The sequence below is a fragment of the Anomaloglossus baeobatrachus genome, unplaced genomic scaffold, assembly GCF_048569485.1.
Source record: "Anomaloglossus baeobatrachus isolate aAnoBae1 unplaced genomic scaffold, aAnoBae1.hap1 Scaffold_535, whole genome shotgun sequence".
Taxonomy (NCBI): domain Eukaryota; kingdom Metazoa; phylum Chordata; class Amphibia; order Anura; family Aromobatidae; genus Anomaloglossus; species Anomaloglossus baeobatrachus.
This window is the reverse complement of record NW_027444723.1, coordinates 187,499-207,503: the sequence shown is the minus strand read 5'-3', so window position 1 is coordinate 207,503 and position 20,005 is coordinate 187,499. Positions and strand designations below refer to the sequence as shown.

Genomic DNA, 20,005 nt, shown 5'->3' with positions numbered 1-20,005 from the left:
GCCGGACACAATCGGACGCCCAGGCGGGTTGACGGCATCCTTATGTATTTTGGGTAGGACGTAGAAGGTCGGTATCCTCGGATATTTCCTGCATAAACCATCGTGCATTTTTTTGTCAATAAGTCCGATCTTAAGAGCCCTGGAAAGGATCACAGCAAGTTCACTGGTGTATTTCGTTAGGGGGTTATATGTAAGTTTAGTATATGTGTCCCTATCTCTTAGTTGCCTAAGTACCTCATGTTCGTATTTTTCTATAGACAGAACCACAATGTTTCCCCCCTTATCGGCAGGTTTGATGATTATATCGGAATAATTTTGTAGCTCAGTGAGGGCCCTTCTCTGATCACGGGTGAGGTTATCCCGTTTACATGTAGTTCTAAGCTTCTTAAAATCCTCACTGACCAACCTAGTAAATATATCCACTGCCGGGCATAGTGAAAAGGGGGGAAATTTTGTGGATCTAGGCAAAAGTGTCTGAGGGAACACACCTGTCGGGGGAGCTTCCTGTTCCTGTAGAAGTTCTTCCAGATTTTGAATGGCCTCCCTCTCCATTTGGCTGTCAGTCATAGCATCCCTCTTACAAAAAAGTTTTTTGAAAATTAATCTACGGGCAAAAAGGTTAACGTCCTTCAACGCTGTGAAGAGATTGAATGGGTTAGAAGGGACAAATGTCAGACCGCGGGAGAGAACCTCCACCTGGGCACCAGAAAGAGCACGTGTAGATAAATTTATTACCTGCAATTTATTGCCTTGTTGCTTGTTTTTTCCGGGGGGCCCAAATTGTCGATTTCTCTGCTTGACCCGACCACCTACGGTTTCTGCAGGCATATTGTGACTTTCTGATGCTCCAGAGGAGGATCCCTCACCAGAGGTCTGGGATATGAAGGATGTAGATCTCGATCTCTGTTTCTTATCAGAGCGATACATCTGTCGTCCACGGCCCTGTTCGGTTTTCCACCTGTAAGCTCTTTGTGTGGAATAATCCAACATATCACGATTGAATTTTTTAATTTTATAAGCTTTAATTTCCTTCTCCCATCTTTCCAATTCTCTCTCCATCTCAGCATTGAAGTGGCTAACTGTAGAAGGATCACATTTTTCTACAATGGCTTTATCAAGGGATTCCAATTCGCCCTCAATCTGAGTTAATGAAAGGGTGTTATTATCGCATAAAAGGGCCAGGAAACCCTTGGAACATGTCTGTGCCAATGTTTCCCATTTCATTTTGAAGCTTAGAACTACATGTAAACGGGATAACCTCACCCGTGATCAGAGAAGGGCCCTCACTGAGCTACAAAATTATTCCGATATAATCATCAAACCTGCCGATAAGGGGGGAAACATTGTGGTTCTGTCTATAGAAAAATACGAACATGAGGTACTTAGGCAACTAAGAGATAGGGACACATATACTAAACTTACATATAACCCCCTAACGAAATACACCAGTGAACTTGCTGTGATCCTTTCCAGGGCTCTTGAGATCGGACTTATTGACAAAAAAATGCACGATGGTTTATGCAGGAAATATCCGAGGATACCGACCTTCTACGTCCTACCCAAAATACATAAGGATGCCGTCAACCCGCCTGGGCGTCCGATTGTGTCCGGCATCGAGGGGTTGTGTGACCCCATTTGTAAATTCATTGACTTCCATCTTAAACCTTTGGTGGAAACACTCCCCTCGTATGTTCGTGACACGACTGACGTCCTACGGCGCATTGACGGTATCTTTATGGAGGAGGATATGGTGATAGTCACTGCTGACGTGGAGGGTCTGTATACTTGCATATCACATGAGGATGGATTGAGGGCGGTCCGTTTTTTCCTTGAGATGTCCGGTCGGGATGGCGTTATGGGTGAACTGATCCTTGAGCTGCTCCGCTTCGCCCTGACACATAACTTTTTTGTGTTTAAGGATAATTTTTATTTACAGAAACGCGGCACTGCAATGGGCGCGGCCTGTACGCCCTCGTACGCTGGCCTTTTTCTGGGTTACTGGGAGAGGCTGGTTTTTGGAGACGGGGGCGTACAGGGCGTTGCCCATGTGCAGTGCTGGCATCGATTTATTGATGATATATTATTTATTTGGCAGGGCCCGGCGGAGCAACTCGATCAGTTCATGAGGCAATTAAATCGAAACAAATTTAACATCAAATTGACATATAAATGCAGTAATCGCAGGATCGACTTCCTAGATATCCAAATCATTGTTGATGATAGGGGGTCGATCCAGACGGACGTGTATCGCAAGAGCACGTCCGTCAATGCACTACTGCATGCCTCATCAGCCCATAATCCATCTACTATTCGCGCCATTCCGACGGGGCAATTCTTAAGGATGAAACGGATCTGCTCCTCAAACACCAATTTTGAAGCACAATCGTTCGATCTCAGGGGCCGTTTTCTGGATAGGGGTTACAGCAAGAGGTGTATAAAATCTGGCTACAATAGGGCTAAAAAAAACCTAGGACACAACTACTTAGCTATGCTCCCAAACGACGGGAAACCTTTGACCCGGTGATTAGGTTCATTGGCACTTACAATGAGGAGTGGGAGAGGATGCGGAACATAATGAAACAACATTGGTCAGTTTTGTTAACTGATCCAATTTTGGCTGAACAACTACCACAATTTCCATCCATGACTTCCAGGAGAGCTAGGAATTTGAAAGACCTCCTAGTGAAAAGCCATTATGTCCCCCCAAGGACATATATATTTGGCTCACGAGGCCCTTTACAGGGATGCTTTCCCTGTGGCCATTGCTTGGCCTGCAACAATGTCCTACGAAGTACAACATTCTATTCATCTGATGGCAAAAGGAATTATAATATTAAATTATACATCACATGTGACACTACACATGTTGTGTACTTTGCCACATGTACCTGCTCTCTGACATATGTGGGGCTCACTTCACGTGAGCTCCGCATTAGAGTCAGAGAGCATGTTAGGGACATTGTTGCGGCCGAAGCAGTGACCGACATGACCCTCCTGAAAACCTTGCCAAGGCATTTCAAGATCCACCACTCCTGTGACCCCTCTAAATTAAAAATTAGGGGCATTGATGTGATAGAGGGAGGGATCAGGGGTGGTGATCTGAAGAGGCGCTTGGCACAATGTGAGGCCAAATGGATCCTTACATTGGACACTTTGGTCCCTAAGGGACTTAATGAGTCCATTAGTTATGTCCCGTTTCTCTGAACCACCCCTCTCTGTATTTGTACCGTTGCTTGACTACCTCTGCTTCACTGTTAATTTTAGTGTTACTTTTAATATCACTATTTTAAATGTGGCTCCATCATTAATGCCGGGTATATATTTTTCTGATTGTTCCTCTTTAGGCAATTTTGCATCTCTACAATATTAACATTGAAGATTTGGACCACCGCTGTGGAATTCATATGAAAATCACTTTTTTGTAACATACTAATACATATTATGTTGATGGCCTGACTCACGTGTGCGCGTGCGTTGATCCCGGCTGGTCGGCGCGATGGTAGCCGCCGTCTGAGGCGCCGTGCGCATGCGCGGGAGCTATGGCGACGCGTCCCTGCTCCCGCGCATGCGCGAGATGGCCTGACGGCGGTGAATCGCGCGAGATCACCTGGAGCGATCCGCGCATGCGCCGCTTACGTGACTTCCGGGTTCATCATTATTGAGCGGTGCTATTTAAACCCGGCGGATTGAGGACCCCTCACTACGGCACCTTGACCCCTGATGAAGATTCTACACAAACTAAAGAATTGAAACGTACGTAGGGCGTAATGGGGGCCTTCCCAAACGCCTGGATTGTCTCATGTATCTTCTATCTCACGGGTCTCCTTGGGGCTTGCTATTAGGCACGCAACAAATACAATCCTGTGGAGTGTAAACCACTCCATGTAGTGGATCTTTCAGGACTCTTTGCATCTTGGACCAATAATTTTTACTTACTTTGGCTAAAAATGTACCTTTGACTGTCCTTTAATGCATATGTGCTTATGTGTCACCTGCACTAAATTAGTCATAATAACCTGTAGGTTTGTTCTGTTAGTCTGCTCCCAGATGTTGTGATCATGTACTATTAATTTATACATGTGCCTTGTGAATCTCGGGAGACTTTGTCTTATACATATACTATTATATACTGCTTTTGTCCAGTCCTGGCGTTTTGACTTTTAGAAAAAAGTTTTATTGAAATTGTCACCCACTGTGAAATAAAAAATGTACACTTGCACTTTAAAAACTCGTGTCTGTATGTATGTATGTATATGTGTAGCAGAGTAGTATGCGTGTCTGTATGTATATATATATGCAGCAGAGCAATATGCGTGTCTGTCTGTATGTATGCATGTATGTATGCAGCAGAGCAGTATACGTGTCTGTATGTATGTATAAATGTAGCAGAGCAGTATGCGTGCATGTATATATATATGCAGCAGAGCAGTATGCGTGTCTGTATATATGTATGTATATATGTAGCAGAGTAGTATGCGTGTCTGTATGTATGTATATATATATGCAGCACAGCAATATGCGTGTCTGTCTGTATGTATGCATGTATGTATGCAGCAGAGCAGTATGCGTGTCTGTATGTATGCATATATGTATGCAGCAGAGCAGTATGCGTGTCTGTATGTATGCATGTATGTATGCAGCAGAGCAGTATACGTGTCTGTATGTATGTATGTATATATGCAGCAGAGCAGTATGCGTGTCTATATGTATGTATGTATATATGCAGCAGAGCAGTATGCGTGTCTATGTATGTATGTATATATGTAGCAGAGTAGTATGCGTGTCTGTATGTATGTATGTATATATGCAGCAGAGCAGTATGCGTGTCTATGTATGTATGTATATATGTAGCAGAGTAGTATGCGTGTCTGTATGTATGTATATATGCAGCAGAGCAGTATGCGTGTCTATGTATGTATGTATATATGTAGCAGAGTAGTATGCGTGTCTGTATGTATGTATATATATATGCAGCAGAGCAATATGCGTGACTGTCTGTATGTATGCATGTATGTATGCAGCAGAGCAGTATGTGTGTCTGTATGTATGCATGCAGAGCAGTATGCGTGTCTTTCTGTATGTATGTATGTATGTATGCAGAAGAGCAGTATGCGTGTCTGTTTGTATGTATGTATGCATGTATGTATGCAGCAGAGCAGTATGCGTGTCTGTCTGTATGTATGTATGCAGCAGAGCAGTGTGTGTGTGTGTGTGTCTGTATGTATGTATGCAGCAGAGCAGTATGTGTGTGTCTGTCTATATGTATGTATGTAGCAGAGCAGTGTGTGTGTGTCTGTCTATATGTATGTATGCATGCAGAGCAGTATGTGTGTGTCTGTATGTATGTATGTATGCAGCATAGCAGTGTGTGTCTCTGTATGTATGCATGTATGATGTGTATCTATGTATGTCAGTGTATATGACTGTATAGATTTGTCTGTTTATATTTATTTTTGTGAGTTTGTCTTTAAATATGTATATGTACGTGTATGTATCTGTGTATGTGTGTGTGTCTGCGTGTTTATTGGGTCCACTGGGACTCTTCCGCCCGGGGCCCACAAAAACCTGGAGCCGGCCCTGCCTGCGGTGATGAAGTCCCGCCATCCCGACCTCAGCGCTGTCACTGTCCTTCATGGCCGCCGCTTGTCACATCACCTTCTCTCGCTTCCGACCCGAGACTGACTAGCGGTGACGTCACGGGCCTCTCGCGATTCTTGGCTGTGAAGGCGGCGGTCATTGAACTCAGTGACAGGGGCTGTCAGTGTGCTGGAGATCAGCGCAGGTAATGTACCTCGCTGACAGCAGCACTTGTCATCCCCTGCAGTGACCTGGGCTGACCCATTGATGTTAGCTCAGGTCACTGCACTGCTCTCCCAGCCAATGGGGAACATCCTGCTCTTCATTAACTGGGACAGTGTGGATCGTCATGGCAACCCCTTGGATTACACCAGATTTGTTTTTCATTCTAATAAATTGGTTAAAGAGGGAATGTTTTGGGGAGTGTTTTTTCAAATAAAAATGTGTTTGTCGTCTATTTTTTTTTATTACTGACTGGGTTGGTGATGTCGGGTATCTGATAGACGCCTGACCTCACCAACCCCAGGGCTTAATGCCAGGTGACATTACACATCTGGTATTAACCCCATATATTACCCCGTTTGCCACCGCACCAGGGCGCGGGATGAGCTGGGGCGAAGCACCAGGATTGGCGCATCTAATGGATGCGCCACTTCTGGGGAGGCTGCGGCCTGCTATTTTTAGGCTGGGGAGAGTCCAATAACCATGGACCTCCCTAGCCTGAGAATATCAGGCCTCAGCTGTCTGCTTTACCTTGGCTGGTGATCCAATTTTGGGGGCCCCTTACGTGTTTTTTTTTTTAATTATTTATTTAATTTAAAATAACAGCGTGGGGTGCCTTCAGTTTTGGATTACCAGCCAAGGTGAGGTTGGCAGCTGTGGCCTGCAGGCTGCAGCCGTCTGCTTTACCCTAGCTGGCTACAAAACTAGGGGGAACCCTACGTCATTTTGTTTTCATTTTTTTGGCTAAATACAAAGCTAAGCACCCCTTAGTGCCACATGAAAGGCACCAAAGGGTGCTCCACTTTTTCTCCACTTTTTCTCCACTTTTTCTCCACTTTTTCTCCACTTTTTCTCCTCTTTTTCTCCACTTTTTATCCATTTTTTTCTCCACTTTTTATCCATTTTTTTCTCCACTTTTTCTCCACTTTTTCTTCACTTTTTCTCCACTTTTTATCCATTTTTTCTCCACTTTTTCTCCACTTTTTCTCCGTTCTTTTTCTATAATCGGTCTACCCATTAGCTCTGCCATGCATACTGTAGCTCTAAACCTATTGCACATTTTACTTTATGATTGACATCTTTTTCATACCAGAGCTGTCTAAGCCTACTCTGACCCCATATTTGTCATTACAATGTTGTCCTTGTACTGTATTATGACATTTGTATCATGTGTTTCATTTCTTGCTGTGTTGCAATTTTTTTGCTACATCCCAATTGTACCTCTACATTGTTCGAGTTTATGTTATTGTTCTCTCACTCTTATGTGATACTGATTATTGTCATTTTTCATGATTACATGCAGATAAGTCCAATCTGACGAAGGCTCAGGCCGAAACGTCATTTGTAACTTGTTTTGGACAAAAACATATATGCTTATGAAAATTTTTTTTTTCTTAATACGGACCAATAAAGAGTGATTTTGCATTTCTATCCGTTGTGACTTACTGACTTAGTCTGGGAGATTTAGAGTGCCGAGGCTACTCACTAATTTTATCTATTATTACCTCTGAGCACCTATATACCAGTGAGCAGAGCTTCCTCTACAGTAGTTCTCCTGATTAGGCATGCCCTTACCTCATGAGCAGGGCATTGCAGCTTTGGTAGCAACCATTACGACATGGACTCTGCTGCTGTGGACCCGGGGAGAGTGAGTGCAGATTCATTGCACCCACACTCCTCACAAGAAGGGTCCGCACTCCTAGAAAATGGGGGATATATTCCCTGAGTGTCTCCCCCCATATTCTAGATGGTCTAGAGTCATCGTGGGACCCCTTTATTTTTTTTCTTACAATAAATTGGTGAAAGAGGAAATGTTTTGGGGACTGTTTTTTCAAGTAAATTTCTTTTGTCGATTTTTTTTTTTTTGTTAGTACTGACAGTTTATGATGTTGGGTATCTAATAGACGCCATAACATCACAAACTGCTGGGCTTGATCTCAGGTGACTTTACAGCTAGTATCAACCCGATTTATTACCCCGTTTGCCACTGCACCAGGGCACGGGATGAGCTGGGGTGAAGCGCCAGGATTGGCGCATCTAGTGGATGCGCCACGTCTGGGGTGCCTGCGGCCTGCTATTTTTAGGCTGTGAAAGCCCAATAACTATGTACCTTCCCACCCTGAGAATACCAGACCACAGCTGTCCGCTTTACCTTGGCTGGTGATCCAATTTGGGGGGGACCCTACTTTTATTGTGTAATTATTAATATTTATAAAATAATTATAAAAAAGAGCCTGAGGGGACCTCCACATTGGATCCCCAACCACGGTAAAGCTGCCAGCTGTGGTTTTCAGGCTACAGCCGTCTGCTTTACCCTAGCTGGCTATCAAAAATGGGGGGACCCAACGTCATTTTTTTTTTAACTATTTTTTAAATAGAAAAAATTAATGGGCTTCCCTGTATTTTGATTGCCAACCAAGGTAACGGCAGGCAGACTGGGGTGGCAACCCATAGCTGTCTGCTTTATCTGCGCTGAGAATCAAAAATACCGCGGAGCGCTACGTCATTTTTTTAAAGATTTATTTTTACAGCACTGTGATGTCCAGCAAGCAAAATACAGGGAAGCCCATTTTGTTTTTAGTTAATTAAATAAATAATTAAAAAAAATATATATGGGCTCCCGCTGCATTTTTTGTATTGCTAGGTAAGGGTAATCCAAGCAGCTACTGGCTGCTAACCCCCACTGCTTGGTGTTACCTTCACTGGCAATGGAAAATGTGCTGCGGATTCCAATCCCCAGCTGCCTAGTTGTACCTGGCTGGACACAAAAATGGGGCGAAGCCTACGTCATTTGTTTTCTAATTATTTAATGAAATTCATGAAATAATAAAAAAAGGGCTTCCCTTTATTTTTGGTTCCCAGCCGGGTACAAATAGGCAACTGGGGGTTGGGGGCAGCCGTACCTGCCTGCTGTACCTGGCTAGCATACAAAAATATGGCGAAGCCCACATATATTTTTCAGGGGGCAAAAAACTTCTGCATACAGTCCTGGATGGAGTATGCTGAGCCTTGTAGTTCTGCAGCTGCTGTGTGTCTGTATGGAGAAGAGCAGACAGCAGCTGCAGAACTACAAGGCTCAGCGTACTCCATCCAGGACTGTATGCAGAATTTTTTTGCCCAGCAAAAAAATGACGTGGGCTTCGCCATATTTTTGTATGCTAGCCAGGTACAGCAGGCAGCCACGGGCTGCCTCCAACCCCCAGTTGCCTATTTGTACCCGGCTGGGAACCAAAAATATAGGGAAGCCCGTTTTTTTTAATTATTTCACTTATTTCATGAAATAATTAAAAAACAAATGACGTTGGCTTCGCCCCATTTTTTGTGTCCAGCCGGGTACAACTAGGCAGCTGGGGATTGGAATCCGCAGCACAGGTTAGCCCGAGGTTTCTGGGCGCCTCTGCTGCGAATTTCAGTCCGCAGTCGTCCCAGAAAATGGCGCTCTCATAGAAGCGCCATCATCTGGCGCTGTATCCAACTCTTCCAACAGCCCTGAAGCCGGGTGGCTTGTTGGGTAATCATGAGTTAATACTGGCTTTGTTTTACTAGCCAGTATTAAGCCAGAGATTCATAATGTCAGGCACGTTTGACCCGGCCATTAAGAATCTCCAATAAAGGGTTAAAAAAAAACACCACACAGAGAAAAAAATACTTTAATAGAAATAAATACACAGACACATTAGAGACTCCATCTTTATTACCCCCTGTCAGCCCTCCATGATCCTGCTCTTCTGTCTTCTTTCTTTCTAGTGTAGTAGTAGTGACGATTGTAGTGAGGATGAGGTTCACCAGCTCATCACTTGGAGCTGAGGAACCTCATCCTCACTACAATCCTCACTAGTGTAGTAGTAGTGACGATTGTAGTGAGGATGAGTTTACCCAGCTCATCACTTGGGGCTGAGGAACCTCATCCTCACTACAATCCTCACTAGTGTAGTAGTAGTGATGATTGTAGTGAGGATGAGTTTACCCAGCTCATCACTTGGGGCTGAGGAACCTCATCCTCACTACAATCATCACTAGTGTAGTAGTAGTGACGATTTTAGTGAGGATGAGTTTACCCAGCTCATCACTTGGGGCTGAGGAACCTCATCCTCACTACAATCATCACTAGTGTAGTAGTAGTGACGATTGTAGTGAGGATGAGTTTACCCAGCTCATCACTTGGGGCTGAGGAACCTCATCCTCACTACAATCCTCACTAGTGTAGTAGTAGTGACGATTGTAGTGAGGATGAGTTTACCCAGCTCATCACTTGGGGCTGAGGAACCTCATCCTCACTACAATCCTCACTAGTGTAGTAGTAGTGACGATTGTAGTGAGGATGAGTTTACCCAGCTCATCACTTGGGGCTGAGAAACCTCATCCTCACTACAATCCTCACTACAATCGGGAAGAAGCGTGCAGCCTTCACTCCGTGAGTGATCAGTGCTGGCTGTCAGCGGTAACATCGGTAACACTGACAGATGCGTTACCATAGCAACGGTGCTCTCGGAGCCGCGGTTAGCGGTGACGTCACCGCTAACTGCGTTGCTATGGCAACGGTGATCTCCGTTAATGACCGGCTGTGTCAGCCGGTCCCTAACGGAACGGGGAGTCGACCGTGTGCTAGAGCATGTCGCCGGTACACGGCGATACACATATGTGCACCGTGTACCGGAGAGATGCACTCGCAGGTCCTACATGACGCGTCATAGTCATGTGACCAGTCTGTAGCCAATGAGATAATAGCCACGTTACTGGTCACATGGCTATTTTGACGTCATGATAGGTCCTGCATTTCTGCTGGCAGTGCTGGTCACGGGGAGGATTCAGCGATCATCGGATGGAATAGCGGCAGGAGACAGAGTACAGGAGGGATCGCGGGGACCGGTAAGTGTTATGGCAATGTTTATTAACTGTTTGTGTACATTTATAATGCATTTTTATGTGTTTGTGATTGCCTCCCATTATAGCCTATTTGTTCGAGTTCGGTTCGTCGAACGTTCGACGAACCGAACTCGAACGGGACCCCCGTTCGGCGAACCGACTCGAGCCGAACCGCGACCGGTTCGCTCATCTCTAGTCCTGGGTTCAATCCCCAGTGAAACCAATCTGTTCTTAGTGTTGAAATAATACGCTATCCAACTACAATATATGAAGTTCTTGGCTTTGTTGCCGAATGATGGGATGTTTTGGCTTCCTTCCCCAACAGAGCTACGAATTTGTTTTTTTTTTCCCTGGCGGTCAAAACTCGTCTCTAATTGCCATTACTTTGCATGTTTTCAAAGGTTTCATAGTGTAGTGGAAATCACGTCTGCTTTACACACAGAAGGTCCTGGGTTCAATCCCCAGTGAAACCCATGTGTTCTTGTGTTGAAATAATCCCCTTTCAACCTGCAGTATATAAAGTTCTTGGCTTTGTTGCCGAATAACTGGATGTTTTAGCTTCCATGACCAACAGAGCTACGAATTTGTTTTTTTTCCCCTGGTGGTCAAAACTCGTCTCTAATTGCCATTACTTTGCAGGATTTCAAAGGTTTCATAGTGTAGTGGTCATCACGTCTGCTTCACACGCTGAAGGTCCTGGGTTCAATCCCCAGTGAAACCTATCTGTTTTTGGAGTTGAAGTAATTTCCTATCGACTTGTAATATGTGAAATTCTTGGTTTCGTTGCCAAATGACAATACATTTTGGCTTCCATCACAAAGAGAACTACGATTTTGGGTTTCTTTTTTATTGACCATTTTAGCAGAAAACATAATCCCATATTATAAAAATCCTATTTGTTTCAAAATATATAGTTCCCATAAATACAAAAGCAAAAGACCAAACTATGGAGAAAAAAGTAACACATTCAATATAAACTTCAATTTAAGCAAAATCCTTTTGTAGGAATACAACTGGTAAAATATGTAATAATTATTGTAAATGTTTCATTAACCAAAAATACATTCCTTCAGCAATAAAAAGGCCCCGTCAGTCACAATTCTGCTCTGCTAGCCAATACACAGTAACTTTTCGTCAGGTTTCATATTGTAGTGGTCATCACGTCTGCTTAACGGTCAAAACTCGTCTCTAAATGCCATTACTTTGCAGGTTTTCACAGGTTTCATAGTGGAGTTGTCATCACGTCTACTTCACACGCAGAAGGTCCTGGGTTCAATCCCCAGTAAAAACTAGCCGTTCTCGCTGTTGAAGTAATTTTCTATCAACCTGTAACATATGAAATTCTTTGTTTTGTTGCCAACTGATAATATATTTTGGCTTCCATCACCAAGAGAACTACGATTTTGGGTTTCTTTTTTATTGATTATTTTAGCAGAAAACATAATCCCATATTATAAAAATCCTGTTTGTTTCAAAATATATAGTTCCTTTAAATACAAAAGCAAACAACTAAACTATGTGGAAAAAAGTAACACATTCAATATAAACTTCAATTTAAGCAAAATCCCTTTGTAGGAATAAAACTGGTAAAATATGTAATAATAATTGTAAATGTTTCATTAACCAAAAATACTTTCCTTCAGCAATAAAATGGCCCCGTCAGTCAAAATTCTGCTCTGCTAGCCAATACACAGTAACTTTTCGTCAGGTTTCATAGTGTAGTGGTCATCACGTCTTCTTAACACGCAGAAGGTCTGGGTTCATTCCCCAGTGAAACCAATATGTTCTTAGTGTTGAAATAATACGCTATCCAACTACAATATATGAAGTTCTCGGCTTTGTTGCCGAATGACGGGATGTTTTGGCTTCCATCACAAACAGAACTACAATTTTTTTTTTTTTTCCCCTGGCGGTCAAAACTCGTCTCTAAATGCCATTACTTTGCAGGATTTCACAGGTTTCATAGTGGAGTCGTCATCACGTCTACTTCACAAGCAGAAGGTCCAGGGTTCAATCCCCAGTAAAATCAAGCCGTTTTCACTGTTGAAGTAATTTGCTATCAACCTTTAACATATGAAATTCTTTGTTTTGTTGCCAACTGATAATATATTTTGGCTTCCATCACCAAGAGAACTACGATTTTGGGTTTCTTTTTTATTGACCATTTTAGCAGAAAACATAATCCCATATTATAAAAATCCTGTTTGTTTCAAAATATATAGTTCCTTTAAATACAAAAGCAAACAACTAAACTATGTGGAAAAAAGTAACACATTCAATGTAAACTTCCTTTTAAGCAAAATCACTTTGTAGGAATAAAACTGGTACAATATGTAATAAAAATTGAAAATGTTTCATTAACCAAAAATACTTTCCTTCAGCAATAAAAAGGCCCCGTCAGTCACAATTCTGCTCTGCTAGCCAATACACAGTAACTTTCCATCAGGTTTCATAGAGTAGTGGTCATCACGTCTGCTTAACATGCAGAAGGTCCTGCGTTCATTCCCCAGTAAAACCAATCTGTTCTTGGTGTTGAAATAATACTCAAATAAACTACAATGTATGAAGTGCTTGGCTTTGTTGCCGATTGATGGAATGTTTTGGCTTCCATCCCCAACAGAGCTACGAATTTGTTTGTTTTTTTTTCCCTGGCGGTCAAAACTCGTCTCTAATTGCCATTACGTTGCAGGCTTTCAAAGGTTTCATAGTGTAGTGGAAATCACGTCTGCTTTACACGCAGAAGGTCCTGGATTCAATCCCCAGTGAAACCCATGTGTTCTTGGTGTTGAAATAATCCCCTATCAACCTGCAGTATATAAAGTTCTTGGCTTTGTTGCCGAATAACGGGATGTTTTAGCTTCCATCACCAACAGAGCTACGAATTTGTTTTTTTTCCCCTGGCGGTCAAAACTCGTCTCTAATTGCCATTACTTTGCAGGATTTTAAAGGTTTCATAGTGTAGAGGTCATCACGTCTGCTTCACACGCAGAAGGTCCTGGGTTCAATCCCCAGTGAAACCAATCTGATTTTGGTGTTGAAGTAATTTCCTATTGACTTGTAATATGTGAAATTCTTGGTTTCGTTGCCAAATGACAATACATTTTGGCTTCCATCACAAAGAGAACTACGATTTTGAGTTTCTTTTTTATTGACCATTTTAGCAGAAAACATAATCCCATATTATAAAAATCCTATTTGTTTCAAAATATATAGTTCCCATAAATACAAAAGCAAAAGACCAAACTATGGAGAAAAAAGTAACACATTCAATATAAACTTCAATTTAAGCAAAATCCCTTTCTAGGAATAAAACTGGTAAAATATGTAATAATTGTAAATGTTTCATTAACCAAAAATACTTTCCTTCAGCAATAAAAAGGCCCCAACAGTCACAATTCTGCTCTGCTAGCCAATACACAGTAACTTTTCGTCAGGTTTCATAATGTAGTGGTCATCACGTCTGCTTAACACGCAGAAGATTCTGGGTTAAATCCCCAGTGAAACCAATCTGTTTTTAGTGTTGAAATAATAAGCTATCCAACTACAATATATGAAGTTTTCGGCATTGTTGCCGAATGACGGTATGTTTTGGCTTCCATCACAAACAGAACTACAAATTATTTTTTTTTTTCCCCTGGCTGTCAAAACTCGTCTCTAAATGCCATTACTTTGAAGGATTTCACAGGTTTCATAGTGGAGTGGTCATGACGTCTACTTCACATGCAGAAAGTTCTGGGTTCAATCCCCAGTAAAAACAAGCCGTTTTCGCTGTTGAAGTAATTTGCTATCAACCTGTAATATATGAACTTCTTGGTTTTGTTGCCAACTGATAATATATTTTGGCTTCCCTCACCAAGAGAACTACGATTTTGGGTTTCTTTTTTATTGACCATTTTAGCAGAAAACATAATCCCATATTATAAAAATCCTGTTTGTTTCAAAATATATAGTTCCTTTAAATACAAAAGCAAACAACTAAACTATGTGGAAAAAAGTAACACATTCAATGTAAACTTCCTTTTAAGCAAAATCCCTTTGTAGGAATAAAACTGGTAAAATATGTAATAAAAATTGTAAATGTTTCATTAACCAAAAATACTTTCCTTCAGCAATAAAAAGGCCCCGTCAGTCACAATTCTGCTCTGCTAGCCAATACACAGTAACTTTCCATCAGGTTTCACAGAGTAGTGGTCATCACGTCTGTTTAACACGCAGAAGGTCCTGCGTTCAATCCCCTGTAAAACCAATCTGTTCTTGGTGTTGAAATAATGCTCAATTAAACTACAATATATGAAGTTCTTGGCTTTGTTGCCGAATGATGGGATGTTTTGGCTTCCATCCCCAACAGAGCTACGAATTTGTTTTTTTTTTCCCTGGCGGTCAAAACTCGTCTCTAATTGCCATTACTTTGCAGGCTTTCAAAGGTTTCATAGTGTAGTGGAAATCACGTCTGCTTTACACGCAGATGGTCCTGGGTTCAATCCCCAGTGAAACCCATGTGTTCTTGGTGTTGAAATAATCCCCTATCAACCTGCAGTATATTAAGTTCTTGGCTTTGTTGCCGAATAACGGGATGTTTTAGCTTCCATCACCAACAGAGCTACGAATTTGTTTTTTTTCCCCTGGCGGTCAAAACTCGTCTCTAATTGCCATTACTTTGCAGGATTTCAAAGGTTTCATAGTGTAGTGGTCATCACGTCTGCTTCACACGCAGAAGTTCCTGGGTTCAATCCCCAGTGAAACCAATCTGTTTTTGGTGTTGAAGTAATTTCCTTTCGACTTGTAATATGTGAAATTCTTGGTTTCGTTGCCAAATGACAATACATTTTGGCTTCCATCACAAAGAGAACTACGATTTTGGGTTTCTTTTTTATTGACCATTTTAGCAGAAAACATAATCCCATATTATAAAAATCCTATTTGTTTCAAAATATATAGTTCCCATAAATACAAAAGCAAAAGACCAAACTATGGAGAAAAAAGTAACACATTCAATATAAACTTCAATTTAAGCAAAATCCCTTTGTAGGAATAAAACTGGTAAAATATGTAATAATAATTGTAAATGTTTCATTAACCAAAAATACTTTCCTTAAGCAATAAAATGGCCCTGTCAGTCACAATTCTGCTCTGCTAGCCAATACACAGTAACTTTTCGTTAGGTTTCATAGTGTAGTGGTCATCATGTCTGCTTAACACGCAGAAGGTCCTGGGTTCATTCCCCAGTGAAACCAATATGTTCTTAGTGTTGAAATAATACGCTATCCAACTACAATATATGAAGTTCTCGGCTTTGTTGCCGAATGACGGGATGTTTTGGCTTCCATCACAAACAGAACTACAAATTATTTTTTTTTTTTTCCCTGGCGGTCGAAACTCGTCTCTAAATGCCATTACTTTGCAGGATTTCACAGGTTTCATAGTGGAATCGTCATCACGTCTACTTCACACGCAGAAGGTCCAGGGTTCAATCCCCAGTAAAATCAAGCCGTTTTCACTGTTGAAGTAATTTGCTATCAACCTGTAACATATGAAATTCTTTGTTTTGTTGCCAACTGATAATATATTTCGGCTTCCATCACCAAGAGAACTACGATTTTTGGTTTCTTTTTTATTGACCATTTTAGCAGAAAACATAATCCCATATTATAAAAATCCTGTTTGTTTCAAAATATATAGTTCCTTTAAATACAAAAGCAAACAACTAAACTATGTGGAAAAAAGTAACACATTCAATGTAAACTTCCTTTTAAGCAAAATCCCTTTGTAGGAATAAAACTGGTAAAATATGTAATAAAAATTGTAAATGTTTCATTAACCAAAAATACTTTCCTTCAGCAATAAAAAGGCCCCGTCAGTCACAATTCTGCTCTGATAGCCAATACACAGTAACTTTCCATCAGGTTTCATAGAGTAGTGGTCATCATGTCTGCTTAACACGCAGAAGGTCCTGCGTTCAATCCCCAGTAAAACCAATCTGTTCTTGGTGTTGAAATAATACTCAATTAAACTACAATGTATGAAGTTCTTGGCTTTGTTGCCGAATGATGGGATGTTTTGGCTTCCATCCCCTACAGAGCTACGAATTTGGTTTTTTTTTTCCTGGCGGTTAAAACTCGTCTCTAATTGCCATTACTTTGCAGGCTTTCAAAGGTTTCATAGTGTAGTGGAAATCACGTCTGCTTTACACGCAGATGGTCCTGGGTTCAATCCCCAGTGAAACCTATGTGTTCTTGGTGTTGAAATAATCCCCTATCAACCTGCAGTATATTAAGTTCTTGGCTTTGTTGCCGAATAACGGGATGTTTTAGCTTCCATCACCAACAGAGCTACGAATTTGTTTTTTTTTCCCTGGCGGTCAAAACTCGTCTCTAATTGCCAGTACTTTGCAGAGTTTCAAAGGTTTCGTAGTGTAGTGGTCATCACGTCTGCTTCACACGCAGAAGGTCCTGGGTTCAATCCCCAGTGAAACCAATCTGTTTTTGGTGTTGAAGTAATTTCCTATCGACTTGTAATATGTGAAATTCTTGGTTTCGTTGCCAAATGACAATACATTTTGGCTTCCATCACAAAGAGAACTACGATTTTGGGTTTCTTTATTATTGACCATTTTAGCAGAAAACATAATCCCATATTATAAAAATCCTATTTGTTTCAAAATATATAGTTCCCATAAATACAAAAGCAAAAGACCAAACTATGGAGAAAAAAGTAACACATTCAATATAAACTTCAATTTAAGCAAAATCCCTTTGTAAGAATAAAACTGGTAAAATATGTAATAATAATTGTAAATGTTTCATTAACCAAAAATACTTTCCTTCAGCAATAAAAAGGCCCCATCAGTCACAATTCTGCTCTGCTAGCCAAATACACAGTAACTTTTCGTCAGGTTTCATAGTATAGTGGTCATCACGTCTGCTTAACACGCAGAAGGTCCTGGGTTCAATCCCCAGTGAAACCAATCTATTCTTAGTGTTGAAATAATACGCTATCCAACTACAATATATGAAGTTCTCGGCTTTGTTGTTGAATGACGGGATGTTTTGGCTTCCATAACAAACAGAACTACAAATTATTTTTTTTTTCCCCTGGCGGTCAAAACTCGTCTCTAAATGCCATTACTTTGCAGGATTTCACAGGTTTCATAGTGGAGTCGTCATCACGTCTACTTCACACGCAGAAGGTCCTGGGTTCAATCCCCAGTAAAAACAAGCCGTTTTCGCTGTTGAAGTAATTTGCTATCAACCTGTAACATATGAAATTCTTTGTTTTGTTGCCAACTGATAATATATTTTGGCTTCCATCACCAAGAGAACTACGATTTTGGGTTTCTTTTTTATTGACCATTTTAGCAGAAAACATAATCCCATATTATAAAAATCCTGTTTGTTTCAAAATATATAGTTCCTTTAAATACAAAAGCAAACAACTAAACTATGTGGAAAAAAGTAACACATTCAATGTAAACTTCCTTTTAAGCAAAATCCCTTTGTAGGAATAAAACTGGTAAAATATGTAATAAAAATTGAAAATGTTTCATTAACCAAAAATACTTTCCTTCAGCAATAAAAAGGCCCCGTCAGTCACAATTCTGCTCTGCTAGCCAATACACAGTAACTTTCCATCAGGTTTCACAGAGTAGTGGTCATCACGTCTGCTTAACATGCAGAAGGTCCTGCGTTCATTCCCCAGTAAAACCAATCTGTTCTTGGTGTTGAAATAATACTCAAATAAACTACAATATATGAAGTGCTTGGCTTTGTTGCCGATTGATGGAATGTTTTGGCTTCCATCCCCAACATAGCTACGAATTTGTTTGTTTTTTTTTCCCTGGCGGTCAAAACTCGTCTCTAATTGCCATTACTTTGCAGGCTTTCAAAGGTTTCATAGTGTAGTGGAAATCACGTCTGCTTTACACGCAGAAGGTCCTGGATTCAATCCCCAGTGAAACCCATGTGTTCTTGGTGTTGAAATAATCCCCTATCAACCTGCAGTATATAAAGTTCTTGGCTTTGTTGCCGAATAACGGGATGTTTTAGCTTCCATCACCAACACAGCTACGAATTTGTTTTTTTTCCCCTGGCGGTCAAAACTCGTCTCTAATTGCCATTACTTTGCAGGATTTCAAAGGTTTCATATTGTAGTGGTCATCACGTCTGCTTCACACGCAGAAGGTCCTGGGTTCAATCCCCAGTGAAACCAATCTGTTTTTGGTGTTGAAGTAATTTCCTATCGACTTGTAATATGTGAAATTCTTTGTTTCGTTGCCAAATGACAATACATTTTGGCTTCCATCACAAAGAGAACTACGATTTTGGATTTCTTTTTTATTGACCATTTTAGCAGAAAACATAATCCCATATTATAAAAATCCTATTTGTTTCAAAATATATAGTTCCCAAAAATACAAAAGAAAAAAAAAACTATGGAGAAAAAAGTAACACATTCAATATAAACTTCAATTTAAGCAAAATCCCTTTGTAGGAAGAAAACTGGTAAAATATGTAATAATAATTGTAAATGTTTCATTAACCAAAAATACTTTCCTTCAGCAATAAAAAGGCTCCGTCTGTCACAATTCTGCTCTGCTAGCCAATACACAGTAACTTTTCGTCAGGTTTCATAATGTAGTGGTTATCACGTCTGCTTAACACGCAGAAGGTCCTGGGTTCAATCCCCAGTAAAACCAATCTGTTCTTGGTGTTGAAATAATACTCAATTAAACTACAATATATGAAGTTCTAGGCTTTGTTGCCAAATGATGAGATGTTTTGGCTTCCATCCCCAACAGAGCTACGAATTTGTTTTTTTTTTCCCTGGCGGTCAAAACTCATCTCTAATTGCCATTACTTTGCAGGTTTTCAAAGGTTTCATAGTGTAGTGGAAATCACATCTGCTTTACACACAGAAGGTCCTGGGTTCAATCCCCAGTGAAACCCATGTGTTCTTGGTGTTGAAATAATCCCCTATCAACCTGCAGTATATAAAGTTCTTGGCTTTGTTGCCGAATAACGGGATGTTTTAGCTTCCATCACCAACAGAGCTACGAATTTGTTTTTTTTCCCCTGGCGGTCAAAACTCGTCTCTAATTGCCATTACTTTGCAGGATTTTAAAGGTTTCATAGTGTAGAGGTCATCACGTCTGCTTCACACGCAGAAGTTCCTGGGTTCAATCCCCAGTGAAACCAATCTGATTTTGGTGTTGAAGTAATTTCCTATCGACTTGTAATATGTGAAATTCTTGGTTTCGTTGCCAAATGACAATACATTTTGGCTTCCATCACCAAGAGAACTACGATTTTGGGTTTCTTTTTTATTGACCATTTTAGCAGAAAAC

General features: G+C 40.9%; 3 non-coding genes across 3 annotated transcripts; all 3 read left to right on the top strand.

Annotated features, from left to right (window-relative positions):
* The first annotated feature begins 15,088 nt into the window (after nt 1–15,088).
* TRNAV-UAC (transfer RNA valine (anticodon UAC)) lies at nt 15,089–15,161 on the top strand. Its single transcript has one exon. It is a non-coding gene; the product is annotated as a tRNA-Val (tRNA).
* A 1,656-nt stretch (nt 15,162–16,817) lies between these two features.
* Nucleotides 16,818–16,890, top strand: TRNAV-UAC (transfer RNA valine (anticodon UAC)). The gene has a single exon. It is a non-coding gene; the product is annotated as a tRNA-Val (tRNA).
* A 666-nt stretch (nt 16,891–17,556) lies between these two features.
* Nucleotides 17,557–17,629, top strand: TRNAV-AAC (transfer RNA valine (anticodon AAC)). The gene has a single exon. It is a non-coding gene; the product is annotated as a tRNA-Val (tRNA).
* Nucleotides 17,630–20,005: the final 2,376 nt, after the last annotated feature.